We start from the raw sequence: 19,692 nt of genomic DNA on the forward strand, positions 1-19,692 counted from the left end.
TAAATTTTATCACCTCAACATAAGGAAGAAAGCTTGTTTAATTATTGCACTAATTATTGCATACAGCTTTCGGAAGCTGTATTGAGCTTTCTTCCCTTAGCCCGTAGTAAAAAATAAAAAAAAAAAACCTTTGTTTGTTTCTGTAAGAGTGTTTCTTTAAATTGCTTTGAATGTGTGAATATTCAGAGTGGCTAATGCAATGTTTATCCTCTCCAGGAGATCATCGAGATCCCGGATTTTCATATGATACATTGCAGATTTCGAAATTGTTCATCAGAGTCTTATGGTTGAGGTCAGGATTTTTTTCTTTAACAAGAAATGAATAATGACAATTATTCTGATTGGTAGAAAATAGAATCTATCGACGGGACTTCGTTTGGATAGCGGTAAACAAACATTTTTCTTAAACCTGTTATAAGTTACATAGCAGTCATAAACAATCGTTAAGGCAAAAGCCGCGGTCACTCAAAGGTAGAGCGCTCACTTCTCGGGTGTAGAGTCCCTGGTTCGATCTCAGTTTGCGTTAAGTGGGTTTTGTTGTGGACAAACCCTGTGTGCATGAAGGACAAAGACTTCCCCACTTTGGGTCGCGGTGGCTCAGTGGTAGAGCGTTCACCTCTGGTGCATGGGATTCTTGGTTCGATCCCAGCTCGCGCCAAGAGAGCTTTGTGATGGACAAACACCGTGTGCGCGGGTTTTCTCAGGGTTCTCCCGTTTTGTCTCACTTTCTTCATTCCTCCATTTCTTTCATTTATCATCATCATCTCCTTTAGCCTAACCGGCATAACGTGGGACGTAAAACTTAAATACATTTAATTTCACTTCACTTTCCCACTTTCTGCATTCCACCATTTCATTCACAATCGTCATAACCGTCTTCCTTAGCCTCGGTACATAAACATGGAACTTTAAACTCAAAAGTAAATAAATGAATAAACAATCATTGTATCACCTGGGCAAATTTAGAGTTTTGCACCTTTGGATTGGTATCATTGAAAAGTACCGTATACTACACGTATACACAAAATAATACGTAAGAAAGCTTCTTGATTACTAAGATAAGAGCTCTGGTATTTTCAGTTACATTTACATCGTTTCTCTTACGTTGTCAGAAGTAAATAAGTAATAAAAATGTGTTGACTGATTGGTTCCAGACTTCATACAAACCGTGTAAATGAATTACGATTCCTCTCAGCAGTTCCATTACGAATCTCGCTCAAAAAAGGAAAAATATTCTTACGTGTCTAATAAAAATCGTCTTGTATCTTAATCTCTAAATTTAGCGATTCGAATTGACAAATTCAATTACTATAACAGTACAATTTGACACGATCATATGAGACATGATGTTGTATAAATGGATCTTCTAGGATTGTTTCTAATGAAATGAATAAAACCAGGAAATAGTGAATGTGTCCCGTAAGTGCATTATTCAGTCAAATAAATTGCTCATAAAGAAGTATCCACTAAAAATGTATAAAAGCGTTACTTAACACGATTTCAAATGGCACATGATCTTAATGTATTATCACGTATGTTACAAAGTGTTTCTGGTTCATGTACGTTCTTAATTTTAGTCAGAATCAACTGTCAAGAGTTGCAAGTATATTCTGTGTAAATCGAGAAAAGCACACACACATACACATACACTATATATATTACAGATCATTCTGCTAAACTACAGATCATTCTGCTTATACACTCATGTCCAAAATGATTGTCGCATATCTATAACTGTCTTCTTGTAAAAATATAATTTGATAACGATTTTGCAGGATACTTTTAATACTGATACTGTGTGTATAATCGGAAAATGTATATTTGTGGTAAATTTCATAGGAAAAGAATTATAAATACGAAAATTAGAATGAGTAAAACAAAATGTTGCTAAATGGACAAGAAAGTTTTGTTTTCGTTTTATTGTTCTTATTTACTGCTCTTATGCCAAGATTGCCACATACATGTCTTTGCCGATTATACACATACTAACATTATAAGAAATACCGGGTGAATTCATTATCAACTTATATTCCTACAATAACATATTTATAGACATGCGACAATAATTTTGGACATGAGTGTACATAGGAAGAAACCTATTAAAATGGTCACCTCCCTAGTTTGACTATCTCATTTTTGTTCTTTTTGCACAAACCATAAAATGAAATGAAAATGAAATGAAATTTTTCAGTGTAACCTCCCATGATTATGCCTTTCAGGTTAAGCAAGACGATGATTAAAGCAAGTGAATGATGATGGAAGAATTGGTGGAATGAGAACATGGAAGAAAACGGGAGTACTCCGAGAAAACCCACGGACACAATATTATTCACAACAATCTTACTTGGTCGGAGATCGAACCAAGAACTCCACACACCAGAGGTAAGGCCTCTACTAGTGAGCCACTGTGCCCTCTGCACGAACCATGTAGCCTCGTCTATTATTACTGTAAAACTTATTTTCTGTAAAACAGAAAGTGTCTGCTAACTTAGATAATTCACCACAGCTACAGTAACTATCCGAAGCTAAACTAAGGGCTATGATATAAATAAATGCTTTGACCTTATAAAACCATCGAAAAACTACATCGTAAGTGGAGTTTCTTTTATTTCTTCATTTATTTTTGAAGTTTTATGTTGCACATTTCTGATTTTCAGACATTTGAGGAGAGGATGAGGACGATAATGAATAGTGAAAGGACAATGCACTTATACTCACACCTTGAGTGGGATTCGAACCTGCAACATACGCAGGCTTGAGATTGTCAGCCTAGTCTAATACCGTAGAGAGACCGCTCGACTATGCCAGCCAGTAAAAAATAGTTTCTTGATTTATGATGTAATTTCTACAGAACGGGCATTCTTGGTTGTTTTGCAATAGGAAGGCCATAGATTCGAATTTGGAGGCCGAACATTTTGACTGATGTTTTTCCTTAATTATACAAGGGGAAATGCCGAGGTAGTATCTTTAAACATAGGCATTACCAATTTCCTTCCACTTCCTTTTCTATTAGGCTGATGTTCTTTCCTGTTGCCGTTTGGACCACGCTACTGGGTCTTATAAGATTATAATATTAGTACACGATATGTCTTCAAAGAAATGCATTTTTTGAATTTTGAAATTTGCAATAGACAGCTAGAACGATTATCATACCCAAATTCGTTAATGAAATCAATCTGTTAATATCTTGACGGGTAATGCTGTCGTTAATTGAATATATCTATTAATATCTTGACAAGCAAGGTCGTTCTTTAATGGAATCAATCTGTTAAGATCTTGACGGGTAAGGCCGTCCGTTCGTTAATGGAATCAATCTGTTACTATCTTGACGGATAACGCTGTTCGTTAATGGAACCAATCCGTTAACATCTTAACGGGTAACGCCATTCGTTATCTTACACGATACTTCTTGAAAGAAAGCAAATTTTTGAACTCTGTTATTTTTCAATAGATAATTACAGAGATTGTCTTGGCCCAGTACGTTACTAGAATAAATCCGTTACCATCTTCACAGGTAACGGTAGCATTAACGGTGGCTATCCGTATTCCATAATGTAATTGTAACGTGATCCTCTTTACTGTTTTTAAAATAGTTTATTGTTGATTGTTATTTTTTTAGTATAAACTGATATCAATGGATGTATCTGAAATCCTCCATTGATACCAGTTTATACTGGAAGAATGAACAAAGTGTTTTACATTAAAAGAAATATAATTGACGTGTGTAAGTGAATAATAAGAACTTCGTTTTCGTATAAGTGGTAGCATTCCTTTTGCAGCTACTTAATTTCCAGGTCTCTAGTACCTTTTCAAATGAACACCATACTAGGTTACTGATTCCGCTTACCATCGTTAAGGAAATGGATTTTTTTTAAAATAATAAAAACTACCATAAGCAGACTACTTAAACAAATTTCCCCGGAATTTTTTTAATATATTCGTTATGTTCAATATACTCATTATAATGTAAACTTGAAAACATTCACATTTTTCTGAATATTTTTGTTATTAAATGAAGTCGTGGCTAATTCTCTCACTATCTCTGGATCTGGTAATTAAACTTAGAGGAAACACCATCCTTAAGTCTTGTTATAGGTTGAAGGATTAGAGCTAAATAAGTTTGTATTAGAGGAATGATTTTGAATGATGATGATGAAACTAGCTTTCTCGTTCTTGACCTGTATATAAAACTCAAGAGATAAATGAAAATGATGTTTGCAAATCCTCTTGACGATGCACATATAACGCTGCAGTGTCCCTGCAATGAGTTCGCAAAACTGACGGACTCAATGCACATATTTACTTTTTTTTCTGTTTGTTTTTGAAAGATTTGCTTTAAAGTTCACTTTAGTGATAACTATGCAGTAAATTTAATATTTCTATTCAGAAAAATAAATCGCTAAGGCAGCGCCGTATTTACACATGAACAAACAGCTCCATGGCGTGGAGTGACAAATTTTATAGGTTCAGTTCTTTTATGTACTTCTCTTTAATAATGACCGTACATTGGTGAGTAATCAAATCAACCACAATTTTACTAACTGAAACTGAAAGTTTTATATTATTTTATTTATTGTTAATAATATAAAAAATGGAAAGTCACTATGTTTGTGATTTAATAACTTTTGAACCACCCGACCGATCTCGCTCAAATTTTCAGCAGACGTGGTTCGGGCCTGGAATGTTTTTTTTTTTTTTTTTTTTTTTTTTTTTTAATCATTTCACTTTGACAGTAACTTAGGGGAGAATATGGATATATATATGACCGATATTAGTGTCGAATCCATAGTTTTCGGGGTCGCTGAGATGAACAGTGACTCTTCCCATGTCGTTTAAATCCAAATTCAGCCCCGCAACTTGGGAGAGAACCTAACTTTACGTGGCAATGCCTCGAGTTGAAAATACCGAAAATTTATATGCTCTAGTTGAAGAATGCAAGACAAAACACATCGTCTATCAGAGAGCGCTTCAGTAATGACTGACTAACGGAATCATATTACTATTTTTTTTTTTAACCCAGCGAAGCGGATAATTGACGCTGGGTGTTTATACTTTATTGTTTATATTTTATTTTTTTCAACTTCCATTTAAATATTAATTATCCACTTCGCTGTCTCAAATTTTCTGCATCGGTATTTATTAATATTGAAGGGGCGATAAGACTGTTAAATATGACCTGCACAAGGTTGTAGTTTTTTTCTGGAATCTTTAAAAAAAAGAAAGAATTTGTTTCTAAGCTGATTCGTCATATTTTCCTGTATGAGTACCCACTTTAAGGATATCCATTAAACATTTCTTTGAGGCAGAGTTTCTTTTTTCCTTTTTCTTTTTTAATTGTGGTAACTTATTCTTCAGAACGTTCTACAGGCCACGTATTTTTTATGTAGCAAATATATCTTCTTTCTTTTTTAATGTTTTGAGTATAGGGCCTACGTTAATACCAATATACAGTACTTATATAAACTTCCTTAATTTTATATTGGTGTTAATAGAAGAAAAGATATTTAAAAAATACTACAAGGCTATGAAGAATATTTTATTATAATAAATCTACATAACAATATTATTATTAAATTTTATAATCTATTTGCATAATATATAAATGTTTCAGATTCTCAAACATAGCGTGTAGTACGCAATTCATTTGAATCTTCTTTTTTCTGTCACTTCTCTGTCTCTCTCTCTCTCTTTGAAACTAATGTTTAAATTAAGAGTATCAGAAGGTAATATCTCGAGAACCACAGGTTGAGAAACGTTGGTTTAAGGGTAGGGATGTTTTACCCCACATTTGGATCTTATGCCTTCTCTTGTATCTCAATATCCTACCTTAAGACAATTTCTAGTCCATTTACTTAACGTAGCTATGCAGAGCCACTACGTATCAGATTGTATCTAGGGATGCGTTCGAGTCGAGTCGAGTTGAGATTTAAGCCTGTCTCGACTCGACTCGAGAAAATGTTGTCTCGACTCGTGTCTCGACTCGAAAATATGTTTCTGTCTCGACTCGTGTCTCGACTCGACAGTCTCTGTCTCGACTCGACTCGAATTCGAGTCGAGACGTCTCGAAATTCGAGTCGAGACAAAATGTACGAGTTAAAATATACGCACACATCAGCCAGACCATCATGACTACCTACCTAATTGTCAGTATGTCGACTTTTGGCATGGATAAAAACGGCGACACGTCTTGGCATACACGCAATGATACTTGATAGGTCGCTGGAGAGAGCTGGCACCACATGTGCTCACTCAGCTCACCTAATTCCCGTAAATTCCGGGAAGGGGGGCGATGTGTTCTGACGTGACGTTCAATCACATCCCACAAGGGACATCACTCAAATGTCCGGCTCCAGTTTCAATGAAACTTTTTTTGCTGATAGAAGGCATGTATGCATCATTACTTGTGATGACAAATTTTTGCCATGGTGCATGTTTTCTATTTTTTTTTTTTTTAAATAACTTTTAAGAGTTGTGATGTGGTTATTAGAGATTACTACAGAAGTCCCTTACTACCCTTTGTAAACGGAGCGTTAATGAAGAAAAGTGAAGAAAAACCATGTTGATACATATAAGTCCTGGGGGGAAGTCGTATGGTAGATATGACCTTGATGGCAGCCATCTTGAAATCCGAAATTTTGAATTAAGGTCAAGTTTTAAAAATGGGAATAGGGTAATATGATACATAATTTCGGGCTAGAATTTAATTAGAAAAATAATGGTGAGGTTAGTTTTAAGATACACCCATTTGGGGGAAAGTTACAGGCATATTAATTGTTTTTACTTACTGTGTGCGTGAGACCCTTCTTACTTTCGTCTCAAGACCTGTAAATCGATCGCAACGGCAGAGCCCGGTTTCGCACTAGTGTTTAGAAATCTTTAAACTCACTTGAGGCAAAATTTGTGGATTATTGTATTGTATTTTGCCTTTAATTAAATTTAAACCCACTTCATGATCTTGTGTAAAGTATCACTAAAAGAGAATTTCTGTTTTTATGGAGAACGTAAGCATAGCAATTATAAAAGGTGAGTAAGGTGCGTATGTATTTATAAGAAAGTTTATTTTACGAGTCTTTTGTGGTTCCGCCAACCTATTCTTTAGTTGTTGTTGTTGTTGTTTTTTTTTTTTTTCAAAATACTCATATCTCATAAATAAAAGAGCTATTATAAAATCTCTTACCACTATTCTTTAATACTTATAAAATTGTATTTATTGTAAAAGCACTGGCGAGATATTTCTTATCGCCCACTAAAATTATGGTGGAGCTCCTTCGTGGCTAACGGTTAGCATACTTGCCTTTGGCGTGGGAAACCTGGGCTTGATTCCCGGTGGGAGTTCATATGGTTCGGATTCCACGTTAATCAGTAGGTCCACGTCTCACATAGCCTAGCTGCTGAACGGGACGTTAAACTCAGAATCAATTCAACTCAAAATTATGGTTTTGACTTTATTATGATGTCATTAGTTTAAACGCCCAACTGCCCAGTAATTATAAACATTGACTACATTATAAAATTGTAATTTGTGACGACTAAAATATCAGAAATTAAAGATTATTCTTTGGGTTTTGGAACATTTTGAAAAACGTGAAAAACTGGTACTGCACCGATACCTTTTGGATTTGTCATTGTGTAAAGTGATACAAACTAAAGAAGAATTACAACTTTATGAAGTTGTATTAGGACTTATTATTTAGAAATAAACACCAAATAAGTGTAATAGTTCATATCCGTATCAAATACCAAGTTTATGATGAATCAACTACACAAAGTAGGATCCAAAAACGCTCATTGCAATTTGTTCCATCCTTCAGTCGAACCAGGAACTGAAACATAAAGAGTAACATTTTCTTTTTAAAGATACTTTGTCCAGCTAAGTATTGTGAAGGTTTATGTCAGTAGAAGGAATTGCATTCCATTATACAAGCGCAATTTCACAACTTTATGTACACATTACTAAATATCGAACACCCTTGTCCATATGATTAGCGTACGCGTCTTTGGTGCGGGAGACCTAGGTTCGATTTCCGATGGGAACTCCTGTGGTTCTGAACCCACGTTAATTTGTAAGTTCACGTCTCATATAGCCTTGATGCTGAAAGGGACACTAAACTCTAATCTAATACTAAATACAAATATTTAAAGAAAAATGATGACGCACCAAGATGACATGAATTTGGCTATCAAATCCATTTTGTGTTTTCAGTTATTTTCTAGTAATATTTTTTTAAGGCATCCTTTCAAAAGACAGTGATGCAAATTCCGTAACTGCGAATTCCTGTTAGAAGACATGAAATTATCCGATTAGATGCAAAAATTTCTCGTCCGCTAAAATAGATACCGTAAATTTACAATATCTAACAATAAATAATTTTGAAACATATCGCTTTCGAGGGAAAAAATGAAGTGAAATCTTTGAGTTTTACGTCCCACGATTATGCCGGTTAGGCTAAAGGAGAGGGGTGATGATGAGAAATTAGTGAAATCGTGGAATGAAGAAAGTGGGAGGAACGGAAGAACCCCGAGGAAACCCACGCACACGGTGTTTGTCCACCACAAAGTTCACTTGGTGCGAGCTAGGATCGAACCAGGGTCCCCAAGCACCAGAGGTGAACGATCTACCACTGAGCCACCGCGGCCCCGCTTTAGAGGGGCCATGACGTATAGTTGAACTCATTCTCGTAGTATGAAAGGCATTATTTATAATTATGCATGATAGGATCACAAACAAAATTTAAAAATATTATGTGCACTTTCTTTTAACAAACATTATATTGTCTTTTATGGTGTGGAAGGGAATGTTATGTTCGAAAAAAAAGTCCTTAACACGATTCTTGTTGCTACACACTGCATGTTCCTAGCCACAGAAAAGATGCAGCGATAGGTAGGCTATTTTTCAATTGCTTTACATTAGCTTGATGTTTCAAGTCTTTTGTGTGTTTCTGAAGTTCACTTTTACCACAAAAGTGCTCAATATTAACATGTCTTACATAGCTTTGGTTCGATTCTCAACGCGGACTTCAACTATCCGTTAAATTGTGCATCCGAAAGGCACTCTTTGTTAAACCTAGCTCATCACCGCTCATCTTAATAATATATATAACTTCACCGCGAAGCAAATGTTGCATTTCTCTCTTTAATCTTAACACAAAACAAAACTAACCACAGCTGTGACACGAAGGGGCTATTTCGAAAAGAAACAAGCTGTGTTTCATAGAGATGTGTACCGAATGATAGAAGTATAAAGTATTGTTTTCTTTCCTGTTTATTGATATCAGTTGGTGTTCTTAATGAGTTTACTCATTAGTTTAAAAAGAGGATATATGGAATTTGGACATATGTTGTACGTATTCTCCTGAGAAATTGATGAGACCAGAAAAATTATAAGGACAGATGGAATAGGTTTAAGCGCATCTACGTGACTTTATCAAATATTTATTCTCCATAATGGTACCACGCGGAAAACTTGGTATACTATAATATTTGCCTCCCTCTGTTAGCTGATTTGTATCATATATATATCAGATGGTTTTGATATTTCTTCTGATCATTAAAACAACAATGGTACCTGTGTGCGTGCAGAAATGCAAAAGCACAAGGTAACTTCCTATTTGTTTTGGAAACAACAAACCCATTTCACGTGTGCGAGAGAAATTGAGCACAGCGAGATCGGGTGTTTACTCACGGTCAGTTCGCAGGAGGAGTCCATGGTAAAAGATTTGACTATCTCGAAAACATTCGCAAAACCTTACAAATACAAAAGACTGCGCTTCAAAGAAAGTTTAGACACAGATGTTTCAATTTTCTTTTAGCATCTTTCTTCAGCAAAAGAGTCGGTTCATTGTATTCGAAAAAGAGAAGGGAGAAAGGGTGAATTTATATTTTATGTGGGGGGTAACGTTGTAAGTAGTATAAACAATACATACCGCTTCCGACTCTGTACTGAAGCACTTCCTTTAGCGGTATATCACTAGATCTATCTTGACCCTCATCCCACCTCAAGTTGTAAAGTAGAAAGGGACAGAAGTATTCAACATGACTGCGCACTTGAGTTTCAGTTCACAATACTAAAACCAGTGAGCAAGTAAACAGTCTTTTGTAGGATCGTGTTTTACTTCTTGAATTTATTTTTGAACATTTCTGTGAATTCAACAACAGAACGCAGTAGAAATACGGACTAGTTTTTACTCCAACCATTACTTTCGCTCCAACCCAGGGATGCCACATTTATGATTTCGTACTAGATTTAGTGATTTTACTATTGAACTAGTGATCTAGTACGTACTTTGGGTAAATAGGCACATTCTAGTGATTTTTTTGCATTTTTTTCTGATGCAGACAAATGAGAAGGAAATGGTTCTTAAAATAAAAGGAAGAAGTATATTGCACTTCAAAACAAATGTAGAAACCTTAAATTATTTTTTCTTTTCCCTCTGACTGAATGAAACCCCTGCTGTGTAACGACCTTAGGTAAACAACGGCTATCTTTGGTCCGCTACCTCCTTTTGTTAGCCGACATGAGATGGGTTACTTTTTTTCTGGAAGAAAGTGAAGAAATAATTATCCAGTACATTCACGTTTTGTCAGGCACACAGGCGCAGTCTGTACTTGTTTCCTAACGAATTTTTTTTTGCAACATAACATAAATGAAACATATGTACCAGAAAATAGAGGCAGTACAAACGGAAATTTTCATCTGTGACACATTTGATGAGAAATATAGTTAGATGTCATGTGCAAGCACTCTAAACATGTCCTATCCTGTAATTCTATTCGTATGTTTATGTAGGTGAGACTGAGAAATCAAGAAACAATAATAACTGGTTTTCTTCCAGGGGAAAAATCTAAATGTGAAGGGGTGTTACACTGGGACTTTAATTGCGTCCTTTGTACAAGATTAACAAGTAATAGCAATTTTTAAATTTATTTTAGTTCTTGGGGAGAGGAAGATGGAAGCGAACCCTCGTAAGGACCTCTGCAAGGAAACATGAATACTATCCGCCACTGTTTGTTACATTACACAAAATAGTTTATATATATATATATATATATATATATATATATATATATATATATATATATATATATATATATATATTGAGTTTTAGTCAGGGTTTTCATTCTGCAGGAGAGGGGGGGATAGTAATACCTGACGAACATTTTCTATTCTCAGAGTGTTGCAATGATAGCATTTCCTCCATTATAACTTGGCCAACCTAGTTGCATTATATGTAAGGATTAAGTTAGCCTAAAGAGCTTAAATTTCTATGGCTGTTTTACTCTGTAGCCATGTTTCTCATTTTCGGTCTACGGGACTCTGTGTCCGGAAATTTTCGATGGCTTCCAAGTCGGAAAATAAGTGTATCAAAGGCATATATATTATATCTATGGTTATATGAGGCATGGATCTACAGTTTAACGTGGGATACCGGTAACAACTTCATGAGCTTCCACCGTAAATCGAACCAGAGTCTCCCGCGATCAAGGCGTATGTGTTAACCATACAGCCACGAGGAAATTCACATAAGCACACACACATATATATTGTTGAGTTGATTTTGACTTTACCGTCTCTTTCAGCAGCGAGGATATATGAAATGTAGACCTACTGATTAACGTGGAATCCGAACTACATGAGCTCGCGCCGGGAATTGAACCCGAGTCTTCCACGGCAAAGACACGTACACTAGCCGCGGAGTTCACACACACACACACAGAATCAGAGTCCTCACACACCAAGGGTGAGAGCTGTGCCACTGAGTCACAGCGGCCACGGGGCTAGGTCGAGTCCACTTTACGTTCATAGTTTCTTAGTACATAAATGTTACGATTATGAAATAGATTTTCCTTAATGAACTGCATAAAAACAAAAGCTTTCGAAATGCATTAAACAATTAGCTCGATTTGAGTGTGAACTTAAAGTTATATCAGAGTGTAAATACGGATACGCACCAAAGCTCGAAAACTTAATACACTATTTCTCCTATATAGTCAGCATGTATCAAGCAATCGTTCAGCTTTCATTTGAGAGGATGGAAATCGAAGGCCCCTGAACAACTATGTTACTAATGTGCGGAATGTATTTATCTTACAGTGAACTGCTTTGATGCCAAGTGGCCTAACTCCAAAATTGAAATTTTCCAGGAGTGAAAGTTGAAGTTCAATATCTCATGAACAATCCATGTTTCTTTTATGTTGGGAACCAAAACCATAACGACTGTATGTAGTTCATTGTTTTATAACTTAGTGTTTACAAAAATCCTTTAAAAAAATACCTATTCATAGAAGTGAATGGTACTTATCTGCACTAGTTCTTGGCATCCAAGCAGTCCATTTATTGTAATACTAGCTTAATATACCCATTCTTCGCATGGGGGCTGTATTTGGAAGTCAACACCTGTGGAAGTATCACCATTCATTTCAGTGACCGCGAAAACTATGGATTTGACACTAGTATAATCAATATGGGCTATTTATACATGTCTCGGTATTCCTCACCCGCTGACACCCGGCCCGCATACAGTAGTAGCTGAATTTGCAAGTCATCACTGATGGAAGTGTCACCATTGATCTCAGCGACCGTGAAAAGTATGGATTTGACACTAATGTCGATCAATTTGGATTACTTTTACTACATGTCTCGCTAAACGCCACCCTGAGACCCCCTGGTTCCAATTTTGACAAAAACGCTTCGCCTTAGACTGGGACCTGGACCAAGGTATCCGTGACCAAAATTTGGTAACTCGCGGTCAACTTGTCTGGTCCCCATGTTGGTCCCAGTAAACGTCCCCCCCGAGACCCTCTGGTTCGAAATTTAAAAAAACGCTTCGTCTTGATCTGGGGCCTGGACTAAGGTACCCGTGACCAAATTTTGGGAACTCTCGGTCCACTCGTCTGGTCCCCACGTCGCACACAGACAGACAGACAAACACACAAACAAACTCTTTATTTTATTTATATTAGGTAAGATATACTATGTAAAATAGTCTCGTATCATAATATGTGATGTACAACAAATGTTACATTATATATTATCCGTAGCTCGTGATATGCTGCAACATATTAAAGCCTCAGAATAGTTGGGCAAGCGAATAATCCAGAAGTTACGTAACCCTATTGCGTTCATGGGAACGAAAACACAATAATTATAACTATGCTAAATTACTATAGACTACCAACTGCTCATTCAGAGAATTTATGAAGTTCACTTTATCGCAATAGTTTTATACAAACTAGATTTAGACTACGGATAATAGTTTTATACAAACTAGATAATCAATTATTATTATTATTATTATTATATTTGCAGTACAACCAAATACAACGACATTAACTATTAGTTCTAATTAACTGAATTGAGCTGAAAATTAAATCTTGATCTTTAAAGATTAACTATTAATTTTATGCGTTCTGTACCTTTCTGAAGGAATAAATGCTGGAATTGGTTTCAAGGCTGTTTCTCAGTGAATATTTTCTTCAAAATAATATTAAAAATTATAGAAAGATTTTCGAGACATTCGAGTCGAGTCGAGATTTTTAAGAGCCGTCTCGACTCGACTCGTGTCTCGACTCGAATATTCGAGTCGAGAAATACGTTTGTCTCGACTCGTCTCGAATTTTACAAAGTGTGTCTCGACTCGAATTCGAGTCGAGTCGAGTCGAGATTCGAGACATGTCTCGACTCGAGCGCATCCCTAATTGTATCTATCATCCTCGAATTGATCCAAAAAAGGAATGGCTTCGTTATAGAGATATTCGCATGTCAATAAATTTTTCCGATAATTTCGTGTAGCTGATGTCCTTGAGAGGACAGCAGTATTTAAAAATGGATATTTCTACAATTAATTTACAAGTAATGCATGACTGTGATCATTAGAATTGACATCGGCATTGGCTCTTCTCTGATAACTATGGCATTTCTGCGGATGGCCACAAATATGCACATACTACTATTTGTTGCTTATACCAATCAATAAATCTCAATGAGCTAAACAAAACGTTATAAATCATTAAGTTTTACATCCCACGCTTTTGACGGCTAGGGTAAAGGAGACGGTGATGAAAAATGAATGACATGGTGGAATGAAGAAAGTGAGAAAAAACAGGAGAACCCCCCAGAAAACCCATGCACACGGTGTTTGTTTACCATAAAGCTCACTTGGCGCGAGCTGGGACTCGAACGAGGAACCCCATGCACCAGAAGTGAACGCTCTACCACTGATCCACTTACTGATTTTATTATTCATGTGCTTGTCTTTATACAAATAGGTGTACAAGAAACAGACTTACTCCGGGTTTAGTACAATACAATAGCTCTTACATACAAGAATAAACACCTAAATTTACAACAATGATGGCCAAAATTAAAGTAAAAATGAAAAGTTAAACATACATAAATGGTAGCTGATCTAAATTTTTTCTTCATAATTACGAGAAAGAACGAGCTTGTTGCAACACCACTTCTGAAAACCGACTAAAATACTGCCTGTCCAACTCGGGAGAAAATAGCTTTCGGCGAGTATGTTTTAAAAAATCCAAGTAAGTGCGAGCATTCAGCAAAGACACTGACATGGCGATGGAAATAGGCAAATATACACACCACAAGAAAAAGCACAGCTTAGTGTTTAGTCTGTGGGAAATGACGAAAATCTGGAAACAAAAAACATGACACTGTGAACTGGTGTGGAGGTCGTCGACAAATTCGTTCTAAGAAAGACGTGAGACAGTTCCAGTTCGCCAGGGGCGAATCCAGGACCGACTTCTGGGGGGGGGGGGCGGTGGGTTGTCATACTGCTACTTTTAAGGGCTCCATACTTTGGGATAGGTTTTATTTATATATAAAATAAGAAAGTTTCCTCTGCTGAGGGGGGCGATCGCCCCGATCGCCCCCCCCTTGGATCCGCCCCTGCAGATCGCGGAAGCACCCGCACGCTGAGTGTACCGATGGGCCAGTGTATCCTCTTTGGAGCACCGAGGAATCCACCGAGGCTCACACAAAATGTTATAAGTGAGTTTTCATGCGTAGTTTAAAGAGAAAAGTGAAACTCTTTGGTAAACCTAAAATTGATCGTGTACAATAACCACATCCGTATTAAAATCAAGCTAATAGGGACGTATAACCTTATAAAGCTTTCACATTGTAACACCAGCAAGATGACAGAACACACTATATGTGATTAATGACATAGGGCCTACATCTACTCAAAATTTTAAGATAACTGAAAAATTTAATATTTGTTTAATTATAATGTTGTTGAGAGATATATTTACTCAATAGATCAGATCGACCTGAACAAAATGTCATGGTTGACAGTAAATTCTCATGAGAAAATGAATTTTTCTGGTGTTAAAATATGTGTCGTTCATTGCCAAATCTGATGCAGTTTATAGTGTATATTGTGCAGGAGTAGATTATTTATTTATTTATTAATATACTGTATAGGTTATGAAAAATCACTATTAAGGGTCTTCACTACAGCGAAATTAAACTACCGCTAATTTTAGTTTTTTTCCCTGTAATATCTTGAAAACAAATAAAAATATTCGAAATGTAGAAACGTAGTGAACTAGACAATACGATTTTGCATCTGATACCTTTACCGCAATTAACCTATCTGCTTTTGGTGTGCCGCTATTTACAGAACCCGCAAAAAATGCTAAATCTATCTACAGTTGCAAATCGATAGCAGATAGATGAGTTGTGATAACGGTATCACATGCAAAATCGTATTGTCTAGTTCACTACGTTTCTGCTTTTGGAATATTTTTTTTATTTTTGTTCGTTTTGAAGATAATACAGAAAAACTCTAAAATTAGCGGTAGTTTAATTTCACTGTAGTGAAGACCCTTAAGTAGGAGATTGTATCTATCATCCTCGAATTTCTCTGAACTGTGATATACATAATCTTATTGAACAACGAGGCACATACGAGCTCTCTCTTGGTTGTACTGTTAGTGTGGGTACCAATACGCGAAAGACCCTAGTTCATTTCCCGGTTGCAGCTCATAAATGGTTCTAGTCTTCATATGGTACGTTAAGCTGTAGGCCCACGTCTCATTTAGCCTCGCTGCTGAAAGAGACGCTAAGCTAAATTCCAACCAACTAATTGACGTTCCAATTCATGGTTATTTCAAAGTTAAGACTATCGAGTTAATTATATGGAGTTGGACCTACAAATTGCTGATTGAGATGGCGAAATCTTCTGTCGTGTCCATTTTTGGCGAATAAAAGTTCCTTGAAAATGGTTGTTAAAAAAAAAAAAACGCTGTGGAAGAGTAAACTCAAATGAAGCAATAAGTTTATCGGATACTGTAATTTTGTCGATAATGTTCAAGCATAATCGTTGTTCTTTTTTTCTTCACCGCCCGACACCGTTTCTTTCAGTAAGAGTAGAGTGAAGAAATACGTTTTCATAACTGGAATCACGTGACTGGGAGAATTAGCCTAGGTCGGGAGCTGCCTCAGAGGAAAAGCTAAAGAAGCATGGTAGGAAAAAAAAAAAAAAGCTCCTTTCTGATTATATACGTCCGAGATATATCTACCTGCATACATTCATGAATCACAACTTCACTCATACAATCACAACTTTACTCATACAACTGAAGCTCATAACGGAGCTAGTGTCGTGGTGAGTAGAACTATTTTATTTTTGTATCAAGGTACAGACATGGTTCCCACTTAACTATGTGGTTTACGTACTCATCTTCAGGTCGTTGAAACTCGGGTTTGATTCCAGTTGGAGTTCATTTGGTTTGGATTACATGTCAAGTCGTAGATCCACGTCCCACGTAACCTTGCGGCCAAATTTTCTAAGATAAAATAATTTTCTAATTATGGATTTTGAACATCTCACAAGATGGCTTCTTTTGAGGTCTTTAACGTGCTTAAGGTATCTCACGATACTCTGTCAGTGTTATAAGGAATTAAATATTTCGTTTAACGTCATACACTTAAACAAAACACGGTAGACGAAAGTGGGTGATGAAAGGGTGGAAAAGAGACGTGCAACTTCCAAAAAAAAAAAAAAAAATCAATGGGTACAGTTATGTCCATAACAGATCTGTAGCTAGGGGGTGATCAGAAGGCGTCCTTTCCCTCTCCGACCACCTTCATAGCTCCCTGAAAGTTTATTTTTCTTGTTAGTATGAATACAATATAAATGTAAGATGAACTCAAGTTAGCCCCTAAAAATGGATTTCGTCCATCCGTATTTAGAGCTCTGGCTTTGTAGCTGGTTCACAACAAACTCTCATTACCTGAGATTGAATCACCACATGAAATAAATGATGTGTTAAGTGGCCCCGTGTAGCGTAGTCCATAATGCTCTCGCCTTCGGTGCGGTGGGGTCATTCGGTCGAAAAAATGTAACATGCTTTTTCAGGCCAGCCACCCTGAATGAGGTTTCCCTGGGTGAGGAACAAATAGTTTTCCTTATTCACACCAGGCAAATGCCAGGGTGGCACCTAACTTATAGGTCCCAGGCTGCTTCCTTCCTTCTTCAACCCTTTCTTCCTTCCCTTTCCCCGGATTGTGTGCTCGCCGAAGAACGCCATCCCTCAAATCGTGAAGGGCTAAATGGTCTTCGATGCCGAAAGAACAGAAATCTAAATCCTAAATCCTAAATGATGTGTTACCTAAGCTGCCAAAGCTTGATGATACTAGAATTCAGTAATGATTACAGAAGATTTTCTTGTGACGTGGATTGCGATAAATTGAAGATGAAAAATAGTAATACAAAAAATTCTGGGAATCCATATTGAGTACGATAGGATTTGTGGTTCCGCGGAGCAGAATTTCGTGGCTTTGGGGAAAAGTTTCCCTGGGCTACTTCTTGAAATCATTACTGCTTGAATTTAATTGGCCACCATTAAAAATCGAGCGGGTAGAATTCCTGATCATAAGGCGGGTGGGGGAGAGTAGTTTTCTATTCTCATCTGAAGAAACGATGAACTGTGGTATACCAAAATTACGTTGGAGATTCTTTTATATTTAATTCGAGATATAAAGTAAGATACAGTTCCCGCTCCCTCTCTTTTTCTCTTTTTTCGTTTAAGTATAAATTTAAGTTCTGTTAATCAAACATTGGGACCAATTAAATATCAATTTAAGACAAACAATGAGGCCGATTACATATCGTTCTTCTGAACTTTTGGGATCATAATGTCTCGCAAAATTTTTCTCTTCGTTTACAACGTGTTTGCGACTTTATTTTGCGTGGAAATAACATACATATGTTGGTCAAATCCCAAATGAAAGCTTGTGATTTTGTACAATTTTGGTTGCTCTCTGAAAAAAAAAAAAAAAATCACCAAACAGATAGCATGTTTATTCAGAAATTTTGTTCTAAAATTCGGACTCAAGACTTTCATGTGATAAATTTAGTTTCATGATGGCAAAATCTTACAATTGACGTCATTACACAAATTAAAAAAGAAAAATACGTTGTTTGTCGGAAATTGATCGCAAAGATACGTTGCAATCATGCAAGTCAATATTTAATCGACCCCATTATTTGTGTACGCCATTACCGTTTAATATATAATTAAAAACGAAATCATTAATTCCTCCTAAAACTCTTGGTACGCTAATGGACCCTGGCCTAACTTAGGTTTTTAGGACATTTTCGACAACGGGGAGGGGGAGGAGGAGAAGAAATGACGAGGTGATTTGAAAAAGAGCGATATTAGTGTCTAATCCATTTTTAATGCTTCACGAATCCACAGTTTTGTTGAATTAAAAAAAGTTGAATCGATTTGAATCAGACCTCCACTAATATCTTTGTTAACCTCATGATAATTATAGTCCCTACCAGGCGCGACTTTGCTGCGCGGGATCACGGGTTCGATTCCAATTTTTGAGACCATTGAGGTTTAAACGGATCACAGTAGTTAGGATTTCCACTTTAAACTGCTGCTGTAATATTAAAAAAAAAAAAAAAAAAGTCGTAGCATGTGGAGTCACAAATAGAAGATACTGCATGCAACCAGAATTTATTTTATTTTATTTTATTTTATTTTTTTGTGAAGTGATGTACTAAGAGGGGGAGTTGAGAGACGTACCGTCCCCGTTGTATAAGCCACTAGGTCCTACGTGAAAAGTAAATCTTTACTATTATCCAGTTCTTGTGGTATCATGACAACTTCTCAAGTGAATGCTACACATGATTTCAAAATGCAAGTGATGAACATCCTTCTCCTTAGTTCTGCATGTATACACTTACATTCTTTTCGTGCAAAGAATCCTCTTAAAGTAAAAAGCAAATATTTATAATATTACAACTGCACTTCTTACACAAAGAAATTGCATGTTTCGTTAAGTGAAAACTATGTCATGGAGGAAAGAAGGAATCTTTTCTTTGTTTGATTTCTGTTTGCATTAGATTACGAAGTCACGTATTGTAAATTTTTAGCATATATTTGCTGTTTAAGTGAGAATAATTCATTTTCTGGTTCCAGGAAAATGCTTTTCTAATTTTCATTCTTTATAGACTGACTAAAATATCCCTGTTATTTTCTTAATTGTGTTATTCTTTTTATGTTATTTTTCGTATTATATTAGAGAAACTATATGTTGCTTTCTTTATGTCACGAGAAGGAACTAAATTACAAACTAGTTGTATTAAAGTTTGAATAATTACATATTGGAATATTCAAGCGAAATATTATTCTAACTATGCTTAGATTAGCAGATTAACA

The 19,692-nt window shown here is 36.2% G+C and overlaps 1 protein-coding gene across 3 annotated transcripts in view; it reads left to right on the top strand.

Moving 5' to 3' along the window:
• Positions 1 to 19,692, top strand: part of LOC145664037 (uncharacterized) — a 59,895-nt gene that overhangs the window by 19,257 nt on the left and 20,946 nt on the right. Inside the window, exon 1 of one of the 3 annotated variants that reach the window (XM_081730357.1) lies at positions 16,525 to 16,625. The exons of the other annotated variants lie outside the window; for them this stretch is intronic. The gene's annotated coding sequence lies outside the window, so the exon portion shown is untranslated. Of the gene's footprint in view, positions 1 to 16,524; positions 16,626 to 19,692 lie in introns of those variants that run through there. 3 annotated transcript variants of the gene reach the window in all.

Source organism: Thermobia domestica, chromosome 11 (assembly GCF_964235325.1).
Source record: "Thermobia domestica chromosome 11, izTheDome1.hap1.1, whole genome shotgun sequence".
In the NCBI taxonomy this organism is placed as follows: Eukaryota; Metazoa; Arthropoda; class Insecta; order Zygentoma; family Lepismatidae; genus Thermobia; species Thermobia domestica.